Here is an 8,621-nt window from a genome sequence, read left to right as displayed (position 1 = left end):
AGAGATCCGCCTGCCTCTGCCTCCCGAGTGCTGGGATTAAAGGCGTGCGCCACCATCGCCCGGCTCACTGGAGCTTTTGATACAAGGTTTTGGACAAATCACTCACTCTCTCCAAGCTTCATTTGCTTATCTACAAAATATGGATGAAGTTATGTATGCCTGCAGGTTATTTGAGGCAGTAAATGAAATCATATAGAACATGACCACCACCACCTACAAAAGGTGTTCCTTAAATGCTAACACTCTTCTCTCTTCCCTAGTTTTATAGAAAATGTCAGCTACCAAAGTCAGCAAGTGGGAACTGTGTGTGACTACATGCTTGTGTTTGCACATGTAGCGTGTGCATGTGTGTATGTGTTTGTATGTGTATGGTGTATTCACTCATGTGTGTGCTTGTGTGTGTGTGTGCATGTGTGTGTATACACATATATCCTAGTTTGCTTTCTGTTGCTGTGATAAAACACCATGACCAAAAGCACCTTTTTTAAAGAGGAAAAGGTTAATTTGGCTAACACATGCCAACCGTGATTCATCATGAACAAAAGCTGATGCAGGAACCAAAGGCAGGAAGAAATTGAGGTGGGGGGGGCTAAGGATGGATGATGCTTATTGGCTTGTTCCTCCTGGCTGACTCTGATTTTCTATGCAACCCAAGACCAACTGCCTATCCACTTTTTAAAAGTGTGTGTGTGTGTGTGTGTGTGTGTGTGTGTGTGAGAGAGAGAGAGAGAGAGAGAGAGAGAGAGAGAGAGAGAGAGAGAAGGACTAGAGTAACTGAAACTGGCATGTTCAGTTCAGCTAGACTGACTGCCAGTGAGCAGGAACCAGCCTCCACCCCTTAAGCACTGGCAAAGTGGTTGAATGAGAAATGCACCCTCCATAGCCTTGGCCATTTGAATGCATGGTCGCTAGTTAGTGGTACTGTTTGGGGAGACTTAGGGGTGTGACGTTATCGAAGGAACCATGTCACAAAGGTAGCCTTTGAAAACTTAAAGATGTGTTGCTATTTCTAGTTTCTTCTCTCTGCTTCCTGCTTGTGGTTCAAGATGTAAGACTTCAGTTTCAGCTCTAGCAACCACGCCCGCGTGCTGCCTCCACTCTGCCATCATGGGCTCTAACCCCTGGAACCACAAATCCAAATAAACTCTTCTAGAAGCTGCCTTGTTTGTGGTGTTTTATCACAGCAATTAAAAAAGTAACTAACAGAAGTTGGGTTTCAGGTGTGTGTGGCCACACCCAGCTTTTGATGCAGATTCTGGAGAGACACACTCGGGTCCTTATGCTATTGTGTGGATTCTGGAGAGACACACTCAGGTCCTCATGCTTTTGTTGTGGATTCTGGAGAGACACGCTCAGGTCCTCATGCTTTTGTGTGGATTCTGGAGAGACACACTCAGGTCCTCATGCTTTCTGTGTGGATTCTGGAGAGACACACTCAGGTCCTCATGCTTTCTGTGTGGATTCTGGAGAGACACGCTCAGGTCCTCATGCTTTTGTATGGATTCTGGAGAGACTCGCTCAGGTCCTCATGCTTTTGTGTGGATTCTGGAGAGACACACTCAGGTCCTTATGCTTTCGACACAAACGCTTTACCAGCTGAATCATCTCCTAGCCCTCAGGAATCTTTTTAGATATACAAAAATCTACAATTCTTGGCCTATCATTGCCTGAGAATAGAGTTTATAAATAGAAGAACTCTATAAAATCTAGAGTTAGGTCTTTAAAACAAAGAGTAATTATTCAGATTTCATTGAGAAAATTGCATTTGGGGAAGCCACAACTCCTTTGATCCTAGAATACAGAAATATGCTTTGTAATTAAATATTTGTGTGACTGTGTAAAGATGTGTTGCGTTTACTTATGTTGCATTTGTTTAACTATGTAAAGGTGTGTGTTGCTGTTTCACCTTGCCTGCCTAAGGCACCCGACTGGCCTAATAAAAAGCTGAACATCCAATAGCCAGGCAGAGGAGGGGTAGGTGGGACTGGCAGACAGAGAAAAAAGGGGAGCCAGTTGGTAAACTGGGAACCAGCCCTCCAGGGCCCAACCAGCTGGTGGCTAGCCAGTCAGACAGACACAGAGGAAGCAGAATGAAGAGTACGTAGATATGGTAAATGAGCCTCGGGGCAGCACACAGATTAATAAAAATAGGTTAAGTTTAAAAAAAAAAAAACTAGCCAAAAACAAGCCTAAGCTAAGGCTGAGCATTCATAATTAGTAATAACTCTGTCATGATTTGGGGACTGGAAGTCCCAAGAAAGCCTGGTATAGAAATGCTTATATTGAATATTTAGGCTGTGTTATAAACAGTTTAAGAACAATCATTATCCTAATATCAACGACATTAACAAATGGTACTCTCAGCCTCGGGACTGAGTCACCTGGATGCAATATTTAAATTCCATTTATGTGTACGCTGTCTTTTAAGGAGAACGCTAAAGTGGAAATTTGGGTTGCATGCACTAAATTGAAAAGATTCGTTAACTTCAGAATTAAGCTAATCAGAGCACAGGGATGAGAGTCAGACATCCTCTTCTCGATACTCTTTATTTTACCAACAAGGACTTTGGTAAGAGGAAAGAGACACTTAGTGTCTTTCCTGCTCACAGTCACAAGATGAGCTGTTGGGGAAGGTGAGACAGGAGCCCAGGTTCCAGGAGGGTGTCCTGGTGTTCAGTTGACCTTGAAGAGCTGGCAACCTTTTAGCAGCACAGGTGCTAGGGGGTGCAGGGAGGCTGGGAGCACTCTAGGGAGAGGGGTCACCAGGAGTGATGTCACCGAGTCCGGCTGTGAAACAGAATGATAATAGTGTTCAGTGTGTCCCTGGGTGTGGAGGCTGGGAAGAATCAAGATGAGGCGTCACTGTGGGTGAGAACTGTTGTCTCTTGGAACACACACAATCAAAACTGTGGTGTAGGGTTTTTGGTTTGTTCCTTTTTAGTTTTGATTTTACAGTCCGCAGGGCTGTTCCATTCAAGTGTCTTCTATAACGCTACTGCAATCATGAGTCGGAATTTATAGATGATTACCAAATACCAGGGAGGTAAATGCTCTTTGCAAAGCTAAATATTTGAACTGAAGCCCAAAGTAGGAATTCTGTGTATTCGGATCCTTAAAAGTGTGACGCCTAGACCCAGAACCCTTGGGTTCAAAGCTTTGAATCTCCATGTAAAAACCATCCACCTTCGGAAACATACGCTAAGGTTTACAGTTTACTCTGTGTCAGGTACTTTTCTAAATATACAGACAGTACATGACAATACTTCAACTTCTTTTCTTCTAATTTACTTTTAAAATTATGTCTGTGTGTACGCGTCTGTGGTTGGGTATGCGGATGTAAGTCAACATACCGAGGAGGTCAGAAGAGGGTGGAGTTACAGGGGGTGGTAAAAGCCAACATCAGGGTTGTGCTGAGAACTGATGTGGGCTCAGGACAAGGACACGCTCTTAACTACTGAGCCATTTCTTCAGCCTCCAGTTAAGGTTGTTTTTACTTCGTGATGTTGCAAAGGCGGCTGTTACTCTACAGGAGCTGTACTGCAGATCTTTCCCTCGGCTAACAATGTTGGACAGCAGCCCTATGCCCGTGGCACTTTAAACTTGGGACAGCTTCTACTTTCCATGAGTCCTTCTGGATAGGATCCCGTCATGAGCCAAGGGGTCTGTGTCATGAGTGAAATACATGGTATTGTTACTACAATGTCAGTCCCTTTGCTCTGAAAAACTGAAGACAGAGAAGGGAAGTGCTTCGCTAGAGGTGGGTGGGAAACGCAGTTTCCAACTAGATTTTCTGTTCCTTGGTTTATGACATAATCCCGAGTCCTTGGTGTCTAGCGAGCACCCTTCCTCGTTGTAATACTATGACAGGTTGAACTATTGTTCAAAAATATTTATCTCTTCCCTTCACTTTCTGAGGAAGGATCTACTGCTCCCTCATTGCTGTGGGCTCAGCCATGTCAAATGCACAGGCCAAGGACAGCAGAAGTAACAAACAGAACATGGACTGTTCTGCAGTTGTGCGTGGCTTCTTGTACTTCTGCCCTGGATAGCTACAAGCCCTTCAGCCTGAGGTTCGGGAGGCCACAGGACAGCAGATCCACATGTCCCTGAAGGGCTGGGATGTGGATCGGCGGTGGAGTACTTGCCTAGCATGTGTGAGGCTCCGGGTTTGATCTCTGGTAGCACACAAACATATCCCATTTAATGGCAGTAGACTACACTGTTGGGGTAATAACCAGATTGTAAGCCTGTAATTGTATTGAGTAATGGAGAGTCAACAGCTGTGTTCTTTAAAAGTATGCATAAATCGCATTTCTATAAATTGAATCTCACTCTAAATGTACCAAAGGACTATTTAAAGAAATGCAATCTTGAAATTTTTCCTATGAAAATAATCATGGGGCTGCGAATGTACCTCAGTTGGTAGAGTACTTGTCTATTAGGTAAGAAGGCTTGAGTTCTCTCCTTAGCTCTGCCTAAGCTGGGCATGGCGGCCCAAGCCTGGAAGCCCAGCACTCTCAACAGTAGAGCATCCACGACAAGAGTAATGTCAAATGCTTGTCATCATTCTTTATTTCAAAAGTGCTTTACCAACACATACTAATCTTCACAACATCCAAGGGAGGTAGATAAGTATTACATCACTTTCACGGATGGAGAAACTGAGGCAGAGATTAGTAAACTCTGTTGAAGAGCATAATAATATGGCACAATTGGGAAAGCATCTGCTGCTGTCACAGGTTCCTGGTCACCTTTCCCATGACTTTTGGGTCCCACGAACACAAAAGGTAGCAACTGTAGCATGGAAGCAAGTCACAGAAACATGGACCAAGGCTGCCTCAGGGGCTGAACGAGCCATCCTCCAAGCATCCCAGGGACAAGCATCCTTATACCTTCCACCTGAAACCTGGGAGAGTGGAAGCTGTGGTGGGGGCAGAAGGGGCTGGAGAGACGGGGTTGGGGAGGGGAGAGGAGAAAATACAAACAGATAAGGAAGCAAGGGCAGGAGGAGGAGGAGGACCGCCTGGGAAAGAGCCCCACAGGAAGGACGGCATGCAGAAATGAAGTGCCATCCCCCTGAAAAGCTCAGGCAACCAGAAATGCTACTAAAAGGGCAATTCTCAGCAATGACATTACAGAGCCACTCCTCATAGCTTTGCCAAATATAATTATCAGGTCCTTGTGACATTCCCAGGAGGCACAATCATTCCTTTCCTCTGGCCTAAACCAAGTGCTGATGTAATTGACCTGACACGGCAGAGACTGTTGACAACTCAAATGTACTCTCCTACTGTGTCATCTCTGCCTCCCAGTCTCTTCGGAAGTGAAACAAAAGAAAATGCTCTTAGAGATTGTCCTGGCAAAACCCTTGAAACAGTCCTAAACTGTGGACCCACTGGGTAGGATGCCATCTTTGATTTTTTTTTTTTTTTAAAAAAAAAGAAGTGTGATATTAATACACGGAGGTCACCAACCTTTTCCAGCCAGGATTTCTCTATTCAACATGGGACATAAAAAAACAAAATGAAACAAAATAAGCAAAACACCTCAAATTGGCGGGTGCCAACTATCTAGAGAAAAACTGGAGGCCACCACAAAAAACAAACAAACAAAAAAACCTGCTGTAAGAGATATCAAATGAGGGGCCTTTAGTGCCAATGGGGATACTGGTGACAGAGGCAGTGCCAAATGAGTCGGGTGACCAAGGACCAGGTGGAGGGAACAAGGAGAAAGAGGAGAAAAGTCACTGCAGAGATATGACAGCCAAAGACCTGAGAACAAGTGCCAGTGTTTGTACCTAGGCTCCTCTACGACAAGTCGTATGTCCTAGAGGACATTTGCATCGTCCCTTCGTGTCACTCACCAGTATTCCCTCATGAGTCTAGCTCTGAACATCGCCCACTCCTCTCTAACAAAAACCATCATCAAGTCTGCCTCTACCCTTCACACTGGTCTCCGTTTCCCCACCTCCTCCTGGTCCTGACACCTCACCTAACCAAAGCCAAGCCCTCCTGCTTGTAAGCCCAACTTCAGTCTCCTCTCCTCTCAGTTCCATCTTCTGGTTTTCCTCCTGGCGCACAGCTCTGATCTAATCTGAAAATCCCCCTCTCCCTCACGCTTCTCTCTCCCATCTACGTGTCACTGAGTGATGTGCTCCGCATTCCAAATCACCTGCCAAAATGTCAGCTCGGAAGCCTCAATTCAAACACCACCCTTCTATGGCTCCTTTCCTCGCTTTCCTTCATTTTCCGTTATCTGAAAAAGCATTTGACGATGTGTACCAGTTAAGTCCACAGTGCGCTGGGTACCAGCCCTCCCTCCCAACGTCCATGATGTTCAACCATCTCTTAATATTTTCTCATATGTATCTGTCCCACAATCCCTGTCAAGAAATGATTATTGCATTTCCACCTCAGGTAATGACGGGCTTAAAAGCAAAATGAATTGGGATGTGCTGTGTTTGCTCATGAATGAAGATGCTTCAGCAAGCACTCTGTAACATTATCCAAGTCTCGTCATAAAACAAATCCTTGATACAGCTGCGAGAGAAAGGGTACAGACAGCAGGTGGGGCTGTGTGTTTCAGAACCAAGAGATCCTGCCTGAAGTTCTCTTTTGCTATTTACTAGCTACAGGCCTGGTGCCAGATGGGTTCTCTGAGCATCATTTCCTGACTTCATCATGGCTTTGTGGGATTAAGAATCAACAGATATATAATCGTGAACTCTGCACAAAGTGGTTCTCAATCTCAATAATGCATCATAATTACCTATAAAGGTTCCAAAAATACTGAATATCAGGCCCCACCCATTGTCAACTGACTCAGAACCTCTGGAAGGGAGACCCAGTGGGGCTAATTAATTATAAAATATTGTTTCGAGCACATAGTCAAATATTGCAGACTACTACTGCAAACTCATAAATACCATTAGCAGTACAGCAAGGGGCTTTAGGCTCCGGCTTAATTATCCTGCATTTGTTCAGTCAGGAATTAGTTCAATGCTTTTATACTCCAATTAAAATGCACTATGGTGTGGGGAAGTTTTTTGTTAATCTATGCTGCTGTTTGTGAGTTTAAGTCATAAATTCTTAGAAAAGCATAACCACCACATCACTGAATGCAAAAGATGCAAAGCTTCTGGAGGTCCCTTTAAATCTGGTCATTCAGAGATGTGCTGAGCAGACCATCAGATCAGGAATAACCTGGGACTTATACAAAGAGCAGGAAGAATCTCACGCCTCACTCTGGGATGTGCATCTTAATAAGATGTTTTGATAGATCAGTAGGTGAAGCAAAGGCAACCCTCTTCATCTTACATCTGTGTTTAGACCTTTCCATCCCTGTCCTGATCCTGAAGGGGGACACAGGGAGTCGATTCCTATCCTCCACACACCATCTGAACTCGAGACTTTAAAACCCTTCATTCTCTGAAGGATCCATTTAATAAAAACTAAGAACAGAAAACCCTCATGAAAGGATCCTACTTCTAGTCCCCCGTTTCAGGATATATCTAAAATAATGGACTAATTCCTCTAAAATATTTAAAATAGATTCAATGTACAAAATTGATACCTGCTTACGTTATATGCAGTGCACAGATTGTGAGTCTGGGAGAACCTCACAAATCCTTACAGGCCCCAGGCCCCAAGTTCCAAAGCTTGGCCACGTCCAGAGACAGCCCTGTGTAGACCCACACCCTCCAGGCTGCCATGATGTCAGCCATATGCACACAGGGTGGCACAAGCCACACCATGGCTAAAGAGCTGAAACCGGCTCCACACATGATATAGCTAAACTCCCTTGTTCTGTGGACAGGAAGCACCAGGTCAAGGTTTCAGGGAGTTGGCCAGAGTCACACAGCACCCTCACACAGAGCCACACCTAACACACCAGTCCTGACCACTACCACCCCCGACTCAACACAGAAAACGCTCTCCTGCTTGGGCACTGAAGCATCACTCTGCGACTTCCAGCTGCCACGGCCCCAATCTAAAGGATCTAAAGGATCATTCTGCTTATTTTTTTTTAAACATTAGGCTACAGCAGAAACCTCACAGCTCAATCAAACCACCATTTATCCATCCATATCTCCAAATATGTTGGTAACAGATCCTTACAAAGCCTAATCCTGGCTGATATGCAACCCCAGCAACACAGCATCACCATCAGCTAAGGCCTTGATGAGCACAGCCAGAGCAGGCCCTTTCCTAAGGAGGCCAGAGACGAAAGTCAGGGCAACGACCATGCGCAACCATTCACTCAGTAGTAAAAAGTCTGGGTGGGGGAAAGGTCTGGGCTGGGCTGGCAGCACCTTTAAAAACATACACAGTGGTACTGTAACATTTTAAGACATTTTTAATAAAACAAACAGGATGTAGGAACCTAACTAAACATTAATCCCTCAACGTTGTTCTATCCTACTTCTACTAAAACCACCACTGTGGGAGACACTCCTTGGAAAGCCTCTTTGGGAAAAGCCTTAAAAGGCAGCTGTGAGCCCTGTTCGGAAATGCCCTTCCAAAGGCTGGGCTTCCCGGACATCCTCACTCGCAGAGTGACACCCAAAAGGTGGAGAAACAGCCGCGCAGGGCAGCCTCAACAGTGGCGGGGGGGGGGGGGGG

The 8,621-nt window shown here is 45.1% G+C and overlaps 1 protein-coding gene across 1 annotated transcript in view; it reads right to left on the bottom strand.

The window, feature by feature from the left end:
• The window catches only part of LOC101980924 (tomoregulin-1), a 125,316-nt gene that overhangs the window by 93,054 nt on the left and 23,641 nt on the right, over positions 1 to 8,621 (bottom strand). The gene's annotated exons all lie outside the window — the stretch shown is intronic.

Source organism: Microtus ochrogaster, linkage group LG5 (assembly GCF_000317375.1).
Source record: "Microtus ochrogaster isolate Prairie Vole_2 linkage group LG5, MicOch1.0, whole genome shotgun sequence".
Lineage (NCBI taxonomy): Eukaryota > Metazoa > Chordata > Mammalia > Rodentia > Cricetidae > Microtus > Microtus ochrogaster.
This window is presented reverse-complemented; position numbering and strand designations above follow the sequence as displayed.